Raw genomic sequence first — 23767 nt, 5'->3', positions numbered from 1 at the left:
CTTTTATGTTTTCTTCTAGAAGTTTTATTGCTTTACACTTTACATTTGGGTCTATGACCCTTTTAAAATTAATATTTGTTATAGTGCAAGGTATACATCAAAGTCTATTTATTTATGAATGTCCAATTATTACAGCATGATTTGTTTGAAAGACGATACTTTTTCCTCTGAACTGACTTCACAGCTTTATCAAAATCATTTGTCCTTATTTATATGTGTGAATCTATTCCTGGGCTTTATTATGTCCTATTGATTTATTCATCTAGATAGATATAACTATGTCATCTAGAAAATTACAATTTTAAATATATAAATAAAGTCATTGTATAGCTTCTATCATTTTATTAAACATGTCCATTAGCACTATTAAAACAAAATTGAAATTTTAATATTAAAAATAATCGTGTTTGAAGCGATGCTTAGTAACAACAACTTTAAAGCATTGGAACAAGTATATTTGTTACCAATCTAGATAGTCAAGTGGTTTTTCCTCACTAGGGTTTTCCATGTAATTTCTATTTTACTTCATACAAAATTCAGAAGCTCTCATTCTTCCGGGCAGTTTTATTAGTGTTTTACTGAACACAGACTCTCTAAAAGATTTTGCATTGATTTTTAAATGATTTTTCTCTCATAGAAGATACTTAATGGCTATGGCCTTGTGCTTTCATGGGAGACCTTTTGTCACCTTATGTACCTTGTTGTTCACTTAGATCTGAATCTGCTGTTTTTTAAATGTGTTCTAATCATAACCTTCAGACAATGTGAGCAAAAATGTTTGCTAATTAGGTCCCTCAATAGGAAGTAAGTTCCATGCTGAACTTCCAAATGACTACCCTATTATAATTTTGTAAAGCTTGCTTGAAATAATACCTTAGTAAGCACCACTGCTTTTCCCCCCAAAGATTTAAATTTAGTTTTAAAATACCCAATATGTTTTAAATCTCAGAATGCTGAAACATGCAATTTGGATAGTTGAGGGGTAAAGATAATAATTTTGTATTGTGATATTTCACACATGTGATAAATGGCTGCATGGCAATATAGCAACAATAATATATTCTCATAAGAAAAGGCAAGAAATAATCATTATTTTATATTTCTTCCAGCTAACACATATTCCTCATAGCCTAAGTGAGACATATGAATAAATACATATTTATGGTATCAATAAATTTGTATTATTCTTATGAAATACTTGTAATTTTTTAAGTAGCATAATGGCTAGATAAAAATAAGATTTTATAGGGTTTGTTTTTGTTATATTTTAAGAATCTTTTGAATAGCATATTTGATAAAGATTTGATGACAATGCACATGTTTAATTTAAGAGAAACTTTTACCTTTCTATTATATTTACATTTAAACTAGAGGCCCGGTGCACAAAATTCATGCATGGGGGGGGGGCTTCAGCCCAGCCTGCACCCTCTCCAATCTGGGATCCCTTGAGGGATGTCCTGGGGATCGGGCCTAAACTGGAAGTTGGACATCCCTCTCACAATCCTGGATCGTTGGCTCCTAATCGCTCACCTGCCTGCCTGCCTGGTCACCCCTAACTGCCCCCCCCCTTGCCGGCCTGATCGCCCCTCACTGCCTCTGTATGCTGGCCTGATCACCCCTAACTACCCCCCCCTGCTGGTCTAGTTGCCTGTAACTGCCCCCCACTGACAGCCAGGTAGCCCTCAACTGCACCCTCCCTGCTGGCCTGGATGCTCCTAACTGCTCTCCCCTGTAGGCCTGGTTTCCTCCAACTGCTCCCCTCTGCTAGCCTGGTCATCCCTAACTGCCCCCCCTGCCAGCCTGGTCACCCCCACCTGCCCCCCTTGCCAGCCTGGTTGCCCCTCATGGCTCCCCTGTTGGCCTGTTCACCCTATGCAGCCTGCTGTTCAGTCATTTGGTTGTCCCTAACTAACCCCCCTGCTGCCTGGTTGCCCCACGCAGACTGCTTATTCAGTTGTTTGGTCGTCCCTCACTAACTCCCCTGCTGGCCTGGTCATAGGCAGCCATCTTGTGAGGGCGTGAGGGTCAATATTTTATTATATAGAATATGTATAGATAAATATATATGTGTATGTATTCTTTAGATATATGTAAACAAAGTCTTCTCATATTTGCTGCAAACTCTTATTTAACAGCTGGAAATATACCTAATTATCATTCAGAAAATAATTTGGAAGTTAAATATATATCTACACTTAAAATTATTTAGCTAGAGATTTACTGCATTTGTCAAATACAACTCTATAATGTCACTACAACCAAAACACATCTATTGTTAAATTATTATTTTAAAAAGCACTAAAAAACTGAGGTCAACGGTTTAAGCTTGATTCAACCTACTTCAAGCTACTTTAGCTAAGGCAGATTACTGTATCTCATGTTTTTGTTTTCATAAAGCCCAAATTTCAAGCCCTCAGGATTTATATCATTAATTCAAATTGTATTTCTTGCTGTTTCTCCCATTGTTCTTAATAATATGTTCAAAATATAAAGTGTTACCCATATGTCAGTTTCTAAAATTAAAAGTAGAAACCAAGCCTCTAAATTTTTTATGATCAAATTATGAATGCAAATATAGCTGGGCAAAATGGGATGATTTTAATAGTGACATAAGATATATTAGTTGATCTTTATTTTAATTTGTAAAGGGTTTCCCTTTAAAAGATGGGTACATGTGTTTTCTAACATTTATTTAAATAAAATATCAAACACTTGAAGATATAACATCTATGTTTAAATAAAGATTAATAAACCAGCTAATCTTAATGCATTTACATTATTCTGTATTAACAAAACATCTAGAGGTTTCAGGATGTATCAGTTTATGTAAAAAAGGTAAGCAAATGCAAGTAAGCTAGGTCTATTAGGTAGTATGGGGAGTAAGTCTATATGTCAGCAGACAAAATTAGAAAGGCATTAATTTCAAGGTCTTTAATGACAATGATCATTTTTATCAATATTTCTTCTTACCTTAATTTGGGCACACTATACTGCAGTTATAGGTTAATAAATAGGTTGGAAAGAGGGGGAGGAAAGGTCCATAGATATAGGTATGCTTTGTTTTTGGCAGAAATTTAATAATAATTCTAAGTTATAGCATGCAATTCTATTTTATTGAAGATATTAGTCTTGTTATTTTTTGCTTTACTTTGTTTTTCATATAGAATATTCAAAACAAATTTATTTTGATTAAAATAACTTGAAACCCTTCATGAAAAAGTTAGAGCAATGAATAAAGTATATTATAATAATAATATGGCATTTCACTGATGTTTGAGCTGAGAATAAATAAAAAATGAATCACAAGTTTATGTAATTTAGCAGTGAGTAAAATATCTCTCTAGGTAATTCTATAAGTACAAAAGTAAGCTATGAATTATTATCATAACACAAATGTAAATTTATTTTGAACATTTTTTCAGCACTTTTGTTTTCACATTTGCAAGTAGCTCAAAAAATAAAATGACATGCAAGCTGAAATAATATAGCTCTTCATCAAAGTTCTGTTTTATTATGTTTACAACTTACATTTACTCCTAATGTCGCATTTTATACTTATTTATAGATATTTATTTCAATTCATTATAAAAATGCCAGTGTATTTTTCAAATTTTTATTTTAATATGCTTCATCAAAATAATTTTTATTTATTCCACTATGGTAAGGATAATCTGGAGAGGACTAAATTTCAAATTGTACAAATTACATAGCATGTAATTTTGCACATTGAATTAAATGCTTATTTAATTTTAGAAATTAAGAAATGCTAATTTGACTCAGAATTAAATCACTACTCTTATTCTGTGTCTGAATCTGCTGACTATATATATATGGGTCAGCTATGCTTTCCTTTGGGGATTTTTAGCTTCACTTGCCTACTTAATTCCAAGGCAATAACCTGGGGCTTGGTGTGTTACTTTAAAAAGAACAATACCATTTCTTGAATATTTCCATAAAATTATGCTTAAATAGTTCTCAGTTTTATTTATTTTAAAACTGCTTTTATTGAAAGCCTAGTCAAAACAATGTTTAAATTTCATTTCATACCTTAAAAATAACACTGGCAACAATATAATATACTGGTTGAAAATTAGTCTAAAGAAATGTATATTTTGCCAATTATAACAGAAATTATTTCATATAGAGTTTATACCAAATAGTATATTTTTACAATAGTACATTTTTACCTTATGAAAAATAATCCCCATGAAAAGAATTCTGTAGTAAACATAATAACAAGTACAATATAAATAAATATCTTAGGGAAATTCTAATTTTGTAAATTTGTAAACAGTATCTTGCTCATAACTACATGTAGCTAATTATATGCCACTATCTATCAGGGATATATGGGGATGGGGGGAGAAGTTAATGAAAATAAACACAACTTCTTGAATTATTCAGAATTAACTGAGAAGATGCAAACCACCAAGTTCTTCACTGGGTGTGGATAATGCATCATGATCAATAAGCAAATGCTGTTCATAAAATCAAATTTAAGAATGCATTATTAAAGAGACATAAAATTGTTTGGCAACATCATTTATGCAAGCATGTGCATGATAACATTTGCATTGTGATAGAAAATGCAATTTCCTAACTCCACAATTTTAGACAATAGTATGCAGGAAATATTGTACGTAGAGGACCCTTGAATTACAAAAGAAAAGTAGCCCTAACCAGTTTGGCCCAGTGGATAGAGCATCAGCCTGCAGACTGAAGGGTGCCAGGTTTGATTCCGGTCAAGGGCATGTACCTTGGTTGAGGGCACATTCCCGGTAGGAGGTGTGCAGGAGGCAGCTGATCGATGTTTCTCTCTTACCGATGTTTCTAACTCTCTATCCCACTCCCTTCCTCTCTGTAAAAAATCAAAATATATTTTTTTAAAAAAGAAAGAAAAGTAAATAGTTTCATCATGATTTTACTCAAAGATCACAGATCTAGCAATTTATTATGTAATTTGGTTTATCTTCATTAAGACCATTCAGAAGAGAAATAAACAATGAGTCTTTCTATATTAAATATCCATACTAGAAAGTTCACTACCTATCTTGACAATTTATACAGATTTCTAGTACTAAATTTGATTGAATTTATCTTGGTCATTAACTTTCTTGGTCAGTCTCTATATTTACTGGTTTAAAACTTTGAGAGGAACATATATATTTGGTATCCATTTTTAAAGAGCCTGGGATATGCTGAACTAATAAATTATGTACATTGCATAATTTTATAAAAATTATATTATAAAAATTGAATTTAAATTTATGTATGAAAATAGATTTAAATTTCAAAATCCCTTAAATGTTTTATTTGATTTATGAATTTTAGTAGTTTCAAACATTTTATCCCACTTTAATAATATTAATGAAAAAATAACTTACCAGGAGAAAGAAATAATTTTTAGCAAATTCAAGTAACTAATCTGCCAATTAAAACCAGAATATTAGTTTTCCAAATAGAAATGTAGGAAAAGAAGAAATAAAGTATTTAATTTAAATATGGACAATAGAAAGTTGCTGGTTACACATGGTTGCAGAAGGTAATTCTCCTCATTCCTGGAATATTTTGGCTTCCGAGTTACTGTCCCTCTCTCCAGCCCTACTTCTATTATAATTATTGTAATTCCAGTTTCCATACAGGTGTTCTTCCCAATAACCTAAAGCTTGTCCTCCATCTTGACTGGGTCACAAAATTCCATGGATATTCCACTGATTTTGTCTTCACTACCTGCAACTTCATAATCTCAGTTTGGATCCCAAGCTGCACATCATCTCTTGTTTTTGCATCTCACTGCCTATACTACCCCTAGTCTTATACTTGTTGAAGAATTTTAACCCACCTACCCCCATGATATGGCCTTACTCAAAACCTCATTTTCCTCCTTACCTAATGTAGAGTCTATATCCCATCATTATAACAATTTCTCTCACAGGTATATTCAATTCCTTTGCCCTCTTAATTTTTCTAGAAATAACTAGGCTTGGTTTAGTCTTTCTGTTAGCAATGGGCAGCTAGTTAGATATTAAAGAAAGAGAAGGGAACAAAAAGGGCTAAACCTAAACCTGATTAATCCTGGAAGTTACAGCTTCAGACACCCCTGCAGCCTCTGACAAAGGCACTTAAACCCCAAGCAGGTGGTTTCCCTGTCTCCTCAGAGAAGAACCAGCCTGTTTCCCCAGATTAGGGGGGAGGAAGAACCAATAAAGGGGAAAGTCCTCTGCTGAGGCACATGCAGTAGAAGCCGAGACGGCAACCACAAAGAGGAGGTGTCTAGCTTGGAAAATTGATCAGGTTGGATAAGGGACACAAAACCTTCAAGATCCAGAAAAGACCTAGGCTAGGGAGAGGGCACAGCACAAGCCTGAGAAGAGCCAGGAAAGAGATTGGTTAGTCTGAAAGAAACCCTGCACTTTCCCAAGAATTCGCTAAAGTAATCAAAGCTTAACAAAAGCCTGAAGAGGTTCTTTCGTGTGTGTGCTCTCTCCGTAACAGCCACGTGCCAGCCACAGCCAGGGTGCCCCTGAGCTTTGGCAGCAGTCGTGCATCTGGGGGAATGAGACACAGAGAAGCTCTTCATCTGTGGGCCCTGGTCCTCCCAGGCTTGGTGAGGACAAGTATGGGCCCGAAGGCCCGGAGGCTGGCCTTTTCCAGCAAGGAGACAGAGCTGAGTCACCTGGTCCTGGGTGAGACATCCGACACCTGGGGGCAGTCCTTTGTTTTTCCTCCAATAAACTTTGCCACTAAGCCTCAAGTCCTCCTATGCATGGGTTCCCCAAACACTTTCCTTATGACTCCATAGAGAAACCCTATGGCAACATGTCTGTTTTCTTTGAGATAATACAGAGATAAATGTGGTTGGAGAGAAACACACAGTCATGCTGATTACTGTGCAATTAAATTTAAAGGGCTTCCTGTGAGACCTCTTAATCCTTTTGATGAATCAAACTATATTTTCTTTTTTTCATTCACTACCCCACTCCCCTTATAAGTCCCGAATCTTTCATCCACAAACCAAATTCAAAAGGCTGTGCAAACTAAAAGCTTATGTATATCACCTGGTTACAAAACTTGACCTGAACTGACCTAAATTCATCTGGAAAAACTTGACTAAAATTGTTGTATAGCTATTTAGAGTCTTCTTATTCTAATTAGTGTGAATATTCATATATTTCCTACAGACCTCTCAATGTTTTTATTATAGGGTATTACTTAAGACTTCATCAGGGTTGTTCCTAATGCATGAAGTATATATCACAGCATTACCTGTCTATAATCCAAAATGTTCATATTTTATAACATATCTGGCTACAAAGGTCTCTGATAAGAAATTGTGGACTCATATTTGATTCCACATTACATTCTATCTCTAAGGGCAAAAACACATTAGAAATAAGAGGCTTAATTCTCCCTGTTGAAGATAAGGAAAGAACCCTTCTCCCTTTTCTTAGGGTATTTACTTTAAAACACATGTAATTTATTTATCTGTCTCTTTAAAATGTATGTAAATTTTTTTATTTTTTATTTTTATTTTTAAAATATATTTTTATTGATTTCAGAGAGGAAGGGAGAGGGAGAGGGAGATAGAAGCATCAATGATGATGTAAATCTCTTTAAAAGCTAGATAAATCTCATGTGCCTGCTTTGGGATTTAGTAATATCCTTGTCCAGGATCTGGAAGCCATATCTTTGAACTATAATCATCAAGGAAGATATGTTGGGGGGTAGGGTCCTACCTTCACTGGGCACCTCACTCGAAATTGCCCAAGTTCCTCCTGTCATAAAGATATGAGAAGTTTATTTTTCCTTTGGAAAAAGTCAGTTAGCAGACACAGAAAGTCACCCCAATTATAAGGTGAATCTAGGATGAACTATGTGTGACAAATGGTGCTGTCAAGTGCTTTTACTTGAGGATTAGTTATTGTTTATTTCAAGAACACATACTTCAATGAGCTTGTGAAAGAAAAGCTACAAAATGGAGTTGATATTGTCAAGAGAGCCATCTACAATGGAGCTGGAAGGCCTTTGGGAAGCAAGGCTGACTCCCTCCCCTCCATGTGAGACTGAACTTTTGAACTCGGCTAAGCCAAACAACTACATCCTGATGCAGTTCCTGGAACTGGCTCTACATCACTGCACTCTCTATTAAACAATAACATTTTCACCTAACGATAGACATGAGCAATTAATCATGTATAACAGTGTAAGTCCACTTGCCAGCACCAACCACAGCTTTTACAGAACAAGTTGTGTAGTCCCTTTGAAAACCCTCTTTATTCTGTCTTTATAAACTCAGTCCCTTCCTTTCTCCCTCAGAACAAAACTGTGTCTCCTGGATTACAATAAATAAATTTAAAAACCCACAATTCCAAATAAATCTTTGGTTTGCCTTGCAATTCTTGATCAAAACTGACCAGAAGGTTGTATCTATTTGGCTATATAAAAGGGTAAGATTTCTTTCTGGTTTAAAACTTGTTCAATAGTAAAAGTGTTTTCTTTCTCTTAGACATTTGTGGGAAGATTTTCTGGGTTGGCTGAAGATTTTGTTTTTAATTATATTCTCTGATAGTAACTCCACCTAATTTAAAGACATTACCTCAGAAAATCCTCCCTAGCTTTCAGATCTTTTAAAATACTTTGTTCCTTAATTGATCTTTGTCATTAGAAGTGATTTCTTCCTTCTTGACCTTAAAGCTCTTCCAACAATGATTCCATCTTTCTACTATATTTGAATGAATTTCTCCTTTCAAAATTAGACCTGCTTCTCCTAGTGCGTCATTTCTGGTAAACACATTAGGCCTTTGACTGCACCACTAAACACAATTGTTTTGTTAATACCGGAAATAACTGCCAATGATAAAACTTCAGTTTTCACTTTTTTAAAAATATTTTTTTATTGATTTCAGAGAGGAAGGGAGAGGGAGAGATAGAAACATCAATGATGAAAGAGGATCATTGATAAGCTGCTTCCTGCATGCCCCACACTGGGGATTGAGTCTGCAACCCGTGCATATGCCCTGATAGGGAACCGAATCATGACCTCCTGGTTCATAGTTCGATACTCAACCATTGAGCCCCACCGACTGGGCCACTTTTATTCGCTTATTAGCAATCTTTGACAGAAGTGATCACTCCCTCTAGCTTGATGAAACCCTGTCTTTCTTGCTTTACGGCTCATTTCACTCATTTCTACTGCTGTATCTCTGCCTGGTGCTTTTCATTCTCCTTTTTAAATCCCTCCTTATTTCTCAAACTCTAAACCATGGAGTGCCCTTAAGGTCAGCCTTGGTCTTTATGATCTCAGTCTGCTCCAACTTTCCTGGTGGTTGCATTCAAACTCATAGCTTCATATATAACCTCATACTGATACCTCCTAAATATATTTCTCCAGTTTGGATCACTCTCCTAAAACTCAGACACATTTCCAACTGCTTATTTGGCATCTTTCAAATTAGCAAATTGTGTGAGAGATCTAACACGATAAATCTAAATATCTGAAACCTAAATTATATATCTAATGTATAATCTGAAATCTATGAATCTAAATTTCTCAGATCTAAAATCTAACTGCTTTCACCACCTCTGTTTAGTTATCATTCTGTACAAGTTATCATCATCTCTGACATGGATTATTATTTCCACTATTGGTTTTCTACAGTCTATCTCCAACACATATTTATTCTTTGCTTTAAACTACATAGCATCTCCCCATTTATCTCAGAGTAAAACAAAAAATCTTTACAAAGACCAAATAATATTTTGCATTCTATTAACATTCTAAAATTGTCATCAAATCCTTTCCTTCCACACTGACCTTCTTCTTCATCTTTTATCACACCAGATATTCCACACTCCCTATCTCAGTGTTTTGTTGTGTGTGTTTTTTTCCTGTTAGATCTAACATATCCTTCCTCTGCATAATCTACTGGTAGACTCATTCCTTAACCTCTGTCAGGTCTTTATACAAATGGTATATATTAAAAAAGCCTTTCCAGAATGCTCCACACAAAATTGGACATGTTTTATCTGGTGGGTCATTTCTGGTGAATAATCTAGCTATGACTCATTATTTTCTCTATGCCCTGCACAGCCTTCCATTAAATCCTGCCACTACACCTTTAATCCTCCTATGTGAGATTCCCAGCAATGCTTTTCTCGAAATGTTGCAAGAACCCATTCCAGACCCCTCCAGCAGACCTGCCTTGGTCCTGGTTCACATCCAACAAAAATGGCTAACTAGAGTATAGACCTTCCTCAGTTTTCATTATTTTTAATCTGCATTTGCGTGTAACATGTATAGCTGTAAGCAATTATATTCCATGTAATAATTTGTGAAAAATATTACAAAAATTAACTGTGACCACAAAGAACCTCATGCTATCCCTGCACCATGGAAGCCATTAAACTGTTCTTCATCTCTGAGGTCTTATCCTTTTGAGAATGTTATATAAATAAAATCATGCATAATAGCATGTCTTTTAATTACTTCAAAAGAATTCTGAAAGCTGGTATGAGTGGGTAGGGACATAGATGAAAATTTTAACCATGAGTTGGTAATTTCCATGCTGGGTAAGAGAGCTACTAGGACTCATTATACTATAGTCTCTATTTTGAAATACTTTTGGTATTTCCCTTAATTATGATGAGAAAAAAAAATGTTTAAAGCAGAAGATAGTCCCAACAGAAGAAGGTGGGAAGAACGCTGTCGAATCCAGGGAATACAGGGTGGGGGAAAGGTAGTTTTACAATTGTTAGTATGTGAAAACAGAGTTTATTCTTTTGTTGTTGTTGTTAATCCTCACTTGAGGATATTGTCCCATTGATTTTTAGAGAGAGTGGAAGGGAGGAGGAGAGGTGGAGAGAGAGAACAATATGAGACACATTGACTGGTTGCTTCCTGCACACACCCTAGCCATGGCTGGCCTGTAACTGAGATACATGCTTTTGACCTGAATTGAACCAGGACCCTTTAGTCCACTGGCCAGTGCTCTATTCACTGATCAAAACCCCAGGGCAATTTATTCTTGCATTATTAGTTATTAAGTATCATATTACTTTTCATACAAACAACTGTAAACCAACTTTTGCCTCACCATGTACATTAGAAAGAAAAATAATTTCAAAAGTCAGACAGAAAATAACCAGAGAAATTAAATAGGTGTGACTGAAATAACAGTAAAGGGCATAATGATTAGCTTCAAATAGTTATTTTTTAAGTGAGATGAAAATAAATGATACAAAACAGTTATAAAATGCAGTATGTATGAAAAGCAAGTAAAATACATTAAATAAGTTTAATTGGTAATACTAAAGAAACATTCAAAAATAAAATGTCATAGATTTTAAGTTGTGTGTTTTTTTTTCCCATAGGAAGGTCACTTAAAAGTAAAATTGCAGTCAAATTTACTCTTAATAAAAATATTTATCATAGATTAGGGGGCAATTAAAACAAATAAAACTAAGTAATAATATAGGAAATATATAGGAAAAAATAACCAATGTTTAGGATTACTGAAAATGAATCAAGGTGATTTAAAAATAGCCCTCTCTATAAGGGTAGCTTTAAGCCAACTGGGCAGGGATTTTCAGCTTAATGATGGCAGCTAAAGATTGGATTTTGACCCACTGGGACCAAACATTGAGTAATAATTTTCTATAGTGTCATTACTCCAGAGCAGCTTATTCCAATAGAACTTTCTGTAGTGATGGAAATAGTCTATATCTGGGCTGCCCAGTATCTTAGCAACTAAGCAAATGTGGTTATTAAGCACTTGAAATGTTAGCTAGTATGAATGAGAAACTGAATTTTTATTTAGTTTAACTTTAATTTAAATAGCTACATGTAGCTAGCAACTAGAATATTAGACCAGATAGTCATAAAGGAATGAATAAATTCTTTCCTTTTATCAATCCATTTCTACCACCCAGATTTTGAAATTAGTCATGAATTTGACTTGATTTTACACTCCAAAATTTCTTAGAAATCTGTACTATAAACTCAAAGGGATTATTGTATAAATCTTTTTTCTTATTTGTTCCTCCCATAGGCCCAAATACAATCTCTGATTTTTTTTTTCATATTTATATTGCTCAGTTATTGCCTAAAAGACATATCTATGGCAAAACCCTGTAGCTGGTCCCCTAATTACATACAGTCAGAAGAAGAAGAAGAAACAAAATTTTACTTGAGTCTTTTCTTTAAGGGAAAAAAAAATCAATGCTCATTCACTCTAAACAATTAAGTTAAAAAATGCATATACTTTTTAGATTGACTTTGAACAATGGCTCTATCTCATTCAAGTATAGCTCCTAGCATCTAAGCAAAGAAGTGGCTTACATCTTTTAGTGATATATTAAGGCACTCTGAAACCAATCTGATCCAATTTGGCTGAAGGAAGACACTCAACCCATGGGGTTTTTGAAGTAGCTTAAGCAAGCAAAACTTACATTCTGCTATTATCTGCATTTTAAAAAGTGCTCATTACTTAGCTTCTGGGCAGATATAAGAGGCTAATTACAATACTTAAAGAAATCTATGGTTACTTTTCAACTTTCCATTCTACCTGAATCATCAGGCAGAAACTTGATTAAACAGATGGGCCTCACCACATGACCCTCCAAATCAGAACTGATATTTTGGAGAAACAAAAAAAGTGCCAAAAGGTGTTCATTCTTTATGGAAAATGCCCTAAGGCACCTAAATGTGCTAATGCTAAATCAGCATTACACTTTGAACTTAGCAAAGTCAAAAGAAACAGCACTACGAAGAAACTTCATTAAGGTTGTACAAATCATAACATATAAAAACTAGAGGCCCGGTGCACAAAATTCATGCACAGGGGGGTGGGGGTGACCCTCAGCCCAGCCTGCACTCTCTCCAATCTGGAACCCCTCGGGGGATGTCCGACTGCTCGCAGTCGGACATCCCTCTCACAATCCGGAACTGCTGGTTCCCAACTGCTCGCCTGCCTGCCAGCCTGATCATCCCCTAACCACTCCCCTGCCAGCCTGATCAACACCTAACTGCTCCCCCGCCTGCCTGATTGCCCCCAACTGCTCTCCCCTGCCAGTCCGATTGCCCCAATCCCCCCTGCTGGCCCGGTAACACCCAACTGCCCTCCCCTACAGGTCTGGTCCCCCTCAACTGCCCTCTCCTGCCGACCTGGTTGCCGCCAACTGCCCTCCCCTGCTGGCCCAGTAGCCCCCAACTGCCCTCCCCTACAGGCCTAGTCGCCCCCAACTGCCCTTCCCTGCCAGCCATCTTGTGGCGGCAATCTTTGACCACATTGGGCCGGCCATCTTGTATGAGGGTGCGAGGGTCAATTTGCATATTACCTCTTTATTATATAGGACTAGGGGCCCGGTGCACGAAATTTGTGTGCTGGGGAGGGGTCCCTCAGCCCAGGCTGCCCCCTCTCACATTCTGGGAGCCATCAGGTGATGTCCTATGGATGGCTTAAGCCCACTCCCCATTGGGAGAGGACCTAAGCTGCAGTCTGGCTTCCCTTTGCTTGAGGCAACCGGGCTGATCAGGGGAAGGTGCCCACCCCTCTGCTGCAGCCACTGCCAGTCACCGCAGCCGCCCAGGTATTTTCATCAATACAGACCCCAGTCCCTTCACCATGAAAAAATGACAACTTTCTTTAAGCATTTTCAAGATGTGTCTTTTGTAGAATATGACGTTTCTTTATTTTTCTTTTTATCCTCACCTGATTGGTTGGTGGGCGTGGCTGATGGGCGTGGCTTGTGCATGTAGTGGAGTGATGGTTAATTTGCATATTACTCTTTTATTAGGTAGGATTATGTATTTTAGTACATAATTAGTCACATGGATTTCAGACTGTATGGACCCATATTGCCCTGAAAGGTTATTTCATTATTATTGAGTTACTAGAGGCCTGGTGCACAAAATTCATGCATCAGGTGTGGGGGGGGCCCCTCAGCCCGTCCTGCACCCTCTCCAATCCGGGACCACATGGGGGATGTCCGACTGCCAGTTTAGGCCCAATCCCTGTGAGATCGGGCCTAAACCGGCAGTTGGACAGGCCTCTCACAATCCAGGACTTCTGGCTCCTAACTGCTTGCCTGCCTGCCTGCCTGCCTGATTGCCCCTAACCTCCCTAACTGCTCCCCTGCCAGTCTGATCGTCCCTAACTGCTTCCCTGCTGGCCTGATCACCCCTAACTGCCTCTGCCTCAGCCCCGCACCCAAGACCCAGGATTCCCTCCTCCAGCTGGCCACAGCCACCCGAGACCCGGACTTTCCTCCCTCTGGCTGGCCGCAGGTACCCGGGACCCAGACCGGCTTCACTAGGGCTGGCAACATCCATAGCTGCAGAAGACCATGGGCAGGAAGCTTCACCCTGGATGCAGCCACAGGTGCTGGCACCCGGGACTGCGGGGTGGATGGCTTCTCCCTCTCCCAGGCCACAGCCACAGCTGCTGGCACCTGTGCCCAGCTTTATCAGAAAGGACATCTGGATGGTTGTCCAGTAGATGTCTGGTCTAATTAGCGTATTACCCTTTTATTAGTATAGATATTACAAAGTAAGATGAGGCATAGATATAAACCATACTGGGAAGAGGGGAGGAAGGAATGAGTGTGTGTGTGTGTGTGTGTGTGTGTTTGTGTGTGTGTTTGTGAAAGAGAGAGAGAGAGAGAGACACCCCCCCAAATACTCAAGACTCTTTTGTTTTAAAGCACAAAACTTTGCTTTCCCCACATTTATCACATGTCTAAACACAAGCCATCGTGTTCTTTAAGCAACATGTATTAGGGAAGGAGAATGCAGCCTTAAAGCAATGGGTGGGGGGTGTCAGAAGTGAGTAACCCCTCTCGTCCCCCCAGCTGAAGTTCCTCAGGGGCCTTCCTCTTTGAGAGTCCACATTTATCCCTTGGCGCGTGGGAGGTTAGGGAGCGCAGCATTATCCTAGGAGGGGAAGGTCACGGGGACTGCACCCGTGGTACTCACCCCAAGTTTCATTTCCTCACCCTCCCGGGTTGTTTTCCACCCCACCACTGATCCAGTTAATGGGGTCGGAGGTCTGCAGCTGGATGCCTCCAGGTGGAGAGCATGCTGGGGGCCAGGTGGTCCAGCTCCAAGGCCCCTGCTTCCACGCCCCACTCCATCAGCTTCTTGCCTGCAGACATTGGGTTGGGTGTTCCACCCCACGGCACCAGACACAATCCGACTGGGTGTTGGGAGAGATTGGGCAGTTCTGTGGTGGGCAGCTCCATGGTTAGCACCTTTGAATTGCGGGCCACTGTGGGAAAGAAAAGCCTCTCCAAAAAGAGGTTTTTCAAAAGCCATCAGGAATTGGGACTAAACCGACAGTCGGACATCCCTCTCACAATCCGGGATGACTGGCTCCTAACCATTCCCCTGCCTGCCTGCCTGATCGCCCCTAACCCTTCTGCCTGCCGGCCTGATCACCCTTAATTCACTCTGCCTGCCTGATCGCCCCTAACTGCCCTCCCCTACAGGCTTGTTCTCACCCCCAACTGCCCTCCGCTGCAGGCCTGATATCACCCCCAACTGCCATCCCCTGCCATTACTTACTATAAAAAGAATGCTGTTTTACATAACCTGGAGGGTAATAAGAAATACAGTATGCAAGTATGAACTTTCTCCATAAAAGAAAGTTATCTGATAAATTTTCATATAAATTTTGCATTGCTCTTTTAAAAAATCACTTTCATGAGTTTTCAAGTTATACTTTAATATCATTAATTGTCATTGCAACACAAAATGTGATATCTAAAGCCAAAAATACTGATACCATTATAATTAACTACTTAATAATGATGGTAGGAAAGAAGCAAAGGGAAATCCTGGCATTCTTATAGGTGTGTCAGTAGAGCAGCTTCACCAGGAAGCTGCAACTTTGCACTCCCCAGAGAACCACTGGCCTATTCCCTGCAAAACTCTGGGGGAAGGAATCCCACAAAGGGAAGTAGATGCATGCCCAGTAAAGTTGGGTGACATAGGGTAGTTATTTTCCTGTCAGAAATTATTGGCCAGAATGGGTGTGACCACTGCAAGTACATGAAAATTTGAGAATACATGATCTCCAAAACAAAGGAGTTCCCTCTCTTTCTTGGCTTCCTTTTATTTATCCATGTTTTCCTTTATAGCCATGTGGCCATGAAGACCCCACATGCAATGGACTAATGGACTGCAGTGGGAAACACAAGCTAAGCTAGCCTGATAATGTATAGACTGTGCAGACATGGAAAGGAAACTCTGGACACTGGCTCTGATTTTAGCTCTACTAAAATCCCAGCTACACTTCTTTTATGGTGGGACAAAGGGAAATGGGACTTGGGAAACTCATGAATTTAATTCCATAGAAACAACGCTTTCAACTATATCTCATCTTCCAGTGTAAAGCTTAGAAAATTAATTTTCTCAGTATATCACAAAAATGCTACTCCTACTAGAACTAGAGATAAGGCTCTCTCCACACTGTTAACAATACTATAGAGCAGGGGTGGGAACCTTCTTTTCTGCCAAGGGCCATTTGGATATTTATAACATAATTCACAAGCCATAGACAATTATCAACTTAAAAAGTAGCCTGCTCTATTCGGTCAAACATTTAATTAACTTGCCCTTAGTGCCTTGGCAGGGCCAGACCAAATGATTTTGTGGGCCTTATATGGCCCACAAGCCAGGCATTCCTCATCCCTGCTATAGAGAGACAGTATAAGGAACAGAATGGAGACATAGAAATCACTTAATTTAAAAATCCTACTTTGTTTCTTTGAGAAAAAAATTTCATACCCTGATTATAACATTTATTTGTAAAATTTATATTCACAGGTACTAGTTAATATAGTTCTTGAATCTTTCTAAGTTGTTTATCATAAATAGAACAAGAGTTTATCACATTGCCAGCTGATCAGTTGTTAAATGCCAAATATTATAATCAAGAACATTGCTACCACATCTGATGGAAGCAGACAGAAAGATATGACTAACCTGGCAGCCTTGAATTGTCACAAATTGCTTGCTATCACTTAGTGTTTCATGTGTGATAGAAGCCCAATGGATTGGGAGAACTATTAATACATTGTTAGTCACAGCTTTTGGCCGTAAACCCCAGTGTGTTCTTCTAATTATCTGAGCTATGGGAAATTTGAGATATAAAGTCTAGGGGAAGTAAAAATTTACCTCTGTCCTCTAAGGTTCTTTGGCTAGGCCTGAGCATTAAACTGACATAAAACAGATTAATAGGAAAAAAATAGAGTTATATAAGCTTTACATGACCTGGAAGCCTTTAAAAAGAAATGAAGACCAAAAGCAATAGTGAAACCTACTTGCTTTCATATTAGGTTGAATAAAGAGAGGCAATTGTGGAAAAGTTAAATATGTGAGGAGGGTAAAGGAAGATAAGAATTATTTGATCAAGGCCTGTTTGTACAGAATTCTCTTGGCTTTGACAAACCATTGAAGAAGTTTCTTTTCTCCTGGTACAGAAGGCTCAAGGGGCAACTTTCCCATCTTATGGTCATGTGGAAGTGCTGAAGAGCTCTGAGGGTGCCCGCTATGCCCACTACACAAAAGCTGAGAGAAAGGAGGGTCAGGAGCTTATGCAGACATGGGTTTATTTTTCAATGTTTATTTTTCAAGCTATGCAGTGAAGCTTGCAGAAATCAGACCAGCATTTTCAGCATTTTATTTTATTTATTTTTTAGTTTCTCTGGTTATTGAATCATGTTGATTCTTTAAACATTTTTTGTTATTAAATGTTTATTTCTAGTCTGCAGAGGCAAGATTTTTTAAAGGACAGAAATGGGGGAAAAATAGATACAGAGGCAAAGAAGCATTGAACAGACTGTCAAACTACAGCGGGAAGGCAGGGGAAGTTGCGGGGGGGGGGGGGGGGGAGGAGGATGTAAGAGATCAACCGAAGGACTTGTACGCATGCATATAAGCATAACCAACAGATACAAGACACTGTGGGGGGTAGGGGAGGCTGGGGGGAGGTCAATGGGGAAAAAAAGGAGACATATGTACTACTATTTGTAATACTTCAAACAATAAAATAAATAAATAAACTATATGAAAACATTCCATAAAAGCTAAATGTGCTACATTTCAATTCTAGTATTTGATGACAGAATTAATCACTTTTCCTATGTAATTTAACCATAAAATTTCTCTTATTCTAGGGCAGCATGTTGAAAAAGTCTTGAAACATGTCTGACATGTCCATGACTTGTAGGTTTTCAATTTCTTCTTTGCGCTCCCTCTTCAAGTGTAAAATAGCAGCTTGGTGTTCTGCTTCAGTGTATTTCAATCCCATTTTTCTTCTATATCCTTTGTCTTTGGGGGTGGCCAGACAGCGTGGAGTCTGCCCGGAGTCCTACAATCCTGCTCAGTGGGACTGCTTTTGACTCCCCTTCCTTTTTTAGAGCTTTCTATAGTCTCTAAAGCTCTCCTAGATTTTTGAGCAAACAATGATTAATGAATCAAAGAAAGGTTAATAAAATATATTTATATAGATTTGAAATAATGCATGTTCATTCTAGGAATACTTTATAAATGCTAATATTCACCAAATGCATTTTAGCTGTATATATTTTTTTTTCAAATAATTTTACTAAACGAAAAAGGAATAGTAACTACAGTATGATAGGCTCCAATATAGTACAAAGAAGTTCAATACAATAAACATGGTATGAAATAACTATCAAATTATTAAATACATAAGTAAGTTCCACATTAAAATTTATAACATAACTTACTTCGGCAAATAATATTGTCTTTCCTGATATTAACCACTCCATTGAGGATGAAAGTGGCAGATGTTATTGATGTCATTAAGAAATACAACACTTCAGTGAATTTCTTAGAAAGGAAAAATAAATCAAAAGCCAAAAGATTTCCCTTAGATTCTAAACTAGTGTCCAATTCAATGCATCCTCATTATTTAAAGTTCTGATCCTCATATATTAGTCCTTTGAATGGCATAAGAACAATATTTGAAGGATTGATTTCAATCTACTTTCTCATATAATCTCCAATGGATGGGCACAAAACATCAGTTTGTTCTCAGGATTGCTGAACAAGAATATAAGAAAGAACTCTTTTAAGAGTAAAATTCCCATTTGACTGGAGTCCAGCATAGATACATTAAGATAAAGGTATCGAATGCCTGCCTTGATTAGTTCTGTAAAGTAGTCTTTGCTGAACTTCTCAGGATTCTCAAAGGACTAAACTAGATAGAGAAAATAAATGCAGCCTATTAGTAATTCAACCTCTTGCCAAAATGTAAAATGTAGTAGATAAATGTGTATAGAAATATATAAAGAGCTATAATTCACACTGATTAAATTAAGAAGCCATTGATGCACATAGGTGCAGGAACCACTCTTTGAGAACCATTGTCCGGAATACTACTTAGCCATAAGAAAGAAATAGTGCCATTTACAACAATATGGATGGACCTGGAGAACATTATGCTAAGTGAAATAAGTCAGTCAGAAAAAGCTAAAAACCATATGATTTCACTCATATGTGGGATATAAAACTGAAGCTCATGTACACAAGCAGCAGCATAAGGGACGCTAGAGGGAAGGGGGTGGGGAGATACGGCGGTCCTAGTATGTGGTGACAAGAGAATATTTGACTTTGGGTGATGGGCACATGGTACAATAAACAGATCTTGTAACATAGAAACCTACACCTGAAACTTATATATTCATGTGGACCAATGTCACCCCGATACATTAAATCAAAAAAAGAGAACCATTGTCATTTCTGTGCATATGTAGAAAGTGGAAATATAAATAACAAATAGGTTAAAATGTTCCTTTATATGTCTTCACATGTAAGAAACCAGCCTTTATAACTGCTTCTCAATACAGAGTAATGGATGGTAAAATTTTTCAACTTGATAATATTCTCTGTCATTAGGAGTGCTGGAGAAGAAATCTATAAAAGAATGTAAAGGCATTGATACTAGATTATTTTATTATTATTATTATTTTTTAACTAAATTCTTAAACTGGCTTTGCATTTAAGTACAGCTAGTCTACTTCTCCCACTTCAGGAGTATTTATTCACCACCTCTTCCTCTCTCTAAAAACAAATAAACAAAATCCAAAAATATATTCCTAGTCTAAAAGAGTATTATACTATTCACTTCCAGAATATTTTAGTAATTGTAAAACTTCACCAATTTCATAACAAATCTTGACTTCAGAGATGTTAAAATATTAAAATGAGAATATTTTAGAATTAAGAAATATGACATTTGATTCCCGGATACTTCCTGTTTCAATAACCACACCCAAATCCTTTGCTACATAATTCTTAAATCTGCTTTTTATACCCTAACCCATTTGACTCAATATTCCGGTCAAGGGCATGTACCTCGGTTGCGGGCACATTTCCAGTAGGGTGTGTGCAGGAGGCAGCTGATGAATGTTTCTCTCTCATTGATGTTTCTAACTCTCTATCCCTCTCCCTTCCTTTCTGTTAAAAACTCAATAAAATAAAAAAAATCTGATTTTTTCTTTCACCCACCCAATTTAATGTTGTCATGCTACAGCCATTTGAAACAACAGACTTGTTAACAAGTAACACCCTTAATCTCATTTTTTTTTTTTTGCAACAAGTTTGAGTCTCTATTAACTAAGAGGTCTTGCTCCCTTGTCTTTCTAAACACATTTTAATCCAATTTCCTACTATTTATGGTCCAGAGCACTTGACTTCTCCAATATACTGAATACCTTAATGTCTGGGTAGAAATAAACCATTTTTTTTTTCTGAGCTCATTTATTTTTCTGTAACAACTTGCTAAAAGCAGCAAGTAACTTTAAACACAAATTGGTATTCTAACATTTTCAAATTGGCAATATGCTTCCTTATTATTACTGCAAAACTGATAGTTCAATGCCATATATTTTTGGTTTTTATTAGCATTACTCCATTACAGAGTGCAACTAGGTGTATTTGACCACGCTGAATTGTTCTTAATAACCAGCTCCAATGATGGCCTGATACAATATATGTTTATCCTTTGCTCACAAAGGAGTACAAGTTGGTATTATATTGGTTGGGCTGGATACAAGGTGGAGGCTGGATTAGTAGGCTGTGCTCCACAGTGATCCAGGATGATGGAAACTCTACTATCTCCAATATGTTACTGGACCCCAATATTTGCATCTGTCTGCCTGTGTGCACAGGCTGAAAAAAATGAATGAGCAGAAGTTAGCAGTATTAAAAAATAATAATAGTTTAACATTGAATTGGCCAATCCAAAGTCTAGAAAACTACTGCTTTAAAGACTTGACTTTTCAAGGACATGTAGGTTACAGATTATATAGGACAAAATCACCAGACATTAGGGGTTCAGGGTCATGCTGGGACCTGATTGGTCAGATGTGCAGAAAGGGTAATAAATCATTTCTTTGGGTCTGGAGGACATTGCTGATATCTGTTTTGGCATCCTTCTGTATGGTTCCATGGGACAGTAGCCAGGGGATTGTTCCACCTTATGGCTCAGAAACTAAAGCATAATTAGGTCAAGATTTTCTTTAGCCAGCTAGAAGTCCACACCTTGTGACCATTAGCCAGGTCCAGGCTGTCATCTGCTGCCTCCAGGGTTACTGATTATCTGGGGGGAATCCTAGATCTATAATTTCTAGATTCAGTAGTCAAATATAAATTTAATCAAAGACATAAGGATTTTTTGGTTTCAGAGAGCCACTTGAGCATTGCCATTCCAGCCAGCCTGGTGACAACACAAATATGGAAAGCAAGTACATGAAGTAAGTTTTATGGAATTTACACACATCATTTACACTCATATTCTCTTGCTTAGAACTCAGTCAAGTTAGATTATGAGGAAGCTATGAAATGATGTGTAATTGTGTTCTCAAGAAAAAAGGGAGAACAAAATTCAATGGAAACCCATTAGCCTTTACAAATAAATACAATTTTGATATCTATTACTAGAGTCCAACATTTTTAAAAGTGTAAATAATTATCCCAGTGTAACAGTTATAATTCTGAGTAATAAAAAGGATAATATGTCTTAGAGTACTTAATAAACCATGAAGCATGAACAAATGTTAGGTATTTATAATAATAAAAGTGTAATATGCTAATTAGACTGGACGGCCTTCCGGACGTCCTTTCGGACGACCTTCAGCACGAAGCCAAGGCTGAGAGGAAAGCCCAGGTCCTGGGTGCCAGAGGGAGGCCAGTGCCAGCAGCCAAGGGAAGGAAGACCTACTCTTGCATGAATTTTTTGCATCAGGCCTCTAGTTATTACATAATGACCATATCAGCTATAGTACAATTTTTACATTGCTAATATATATACAGTCTCTACAATATTTTATTCTGTTTTTTTTTTTTTTTTTTTTTTTTAGAATACATCACTTCTCTAAATATTTTGGTTATATAATTTTTAAATAAGAATTACTGGTGGAGTTTTCAATAAGGGACCTACCCCTCTCAGTAAATAATTACAGTTATTTTATAATACATAAGGTATATGATAGTTTTGGTCAAAGCTGCTTTCAGAAACAGATAAAACTTATGATTACCATTTCCAGAAAAAAATTTATATTCTTCACAGGAACAAAAAAAAATCAACTAAATTTGTGTCTATTTCACATACATATTTTTTTGCAAAAATTAACTTTTTAAATGATTAATGAGAAATAAAAATTAAATCATAATCCTCTATAATGTACTTTGTAGTAAAAATGTGCCAGAGCTGTTTATGAAATAGTCTGTAACATGACAAAACACAAGTCATCTTTGATGTGTTACTAAATTTATTTTTTTCCCAACAGTTGTTAAAATGGAGACTCACCAAGTTAACCAGTAGTAAAGAAGTTATAATATTAATTTGCTTTGGTAGATTGATGTGGTCTCTTGTCAAGAATCAACAAAATTCTCTGAGAATTTCCAATAAAGCCCTCACATTTTATTATATTTACTTTGTCAAATCAATAAAGTTATCCCTAGCAAGGCTTGAATTTATTTTTCTCCATATCTCCCAACAATATATAAAAAATTACACAACTGTATGTTGTTATTTTTTAAATTTGCCAAGGTAGGTGCTACATATGAATTCTACAGTGTTTTCACATGCCTTCTAATTTCTGCTTTCACAGAAATGGGCAAGTATTTGCCTTTTCCAAATACAGCTAGCAGAAGTATTTTCCTCAACACTGGAAACTTTTTGAAGACTGTCAGGTCCTTCTTTCAGAATGACAGCACCCACAATGGTGACTCCAAGGTCTTGAATGGAAAGATATTTCTCATTCTATCAATAAAAAAAAAAATATCTTCCAACTGATTATGAATGTCAGATATCCATTTAACATGAAATATTCTAGTACTGTATGTAAAATTTTCTGGGCTAAGATTTACTTCACTCATAAAATACCTGTGCAAAAATGGCAAAGGCCACCCTGTTCAAGGCCTTTATGTTGGTCACACGTTCAAGATTTTTTTTTTAATTTGTAAAATTTGAAAAACAAGTCAGTTGATGATGTACTTTCCCTATGAATACAGTTGTGATATAGATATTAAGTGACTTGTTTTCTGCTTATATTAGTAAGGACTTTACCACACAAGAATTTCTGGCCCTTATGTGTCTCAATAATGTCAATGTTAAAAATAAAATCAAAGTATAAGGGCCCTTATCATGTTTTCTATTTTAGACATTTTCTTTTTTATACCAGGAACTGATATAACAAATAACAGATATGTATGATATCAATGAAGCACTACATTTTC

Source organism: Cnephaeus nilssonii, assembly GCF_951640355.1.
Source record: "Cnephaeus nilssonii genome assembly, chromosome: 3".
NCBI classification, from domain to species: Eukaryota; Metazoa; Chordata; class Mammalia; order Chiroptera; family Vespertilionidae; genus Cnephaeus; species Cnephaeus nilssonii.
This window is presented reverse-complemented; position numbering follows the sequence as displayed.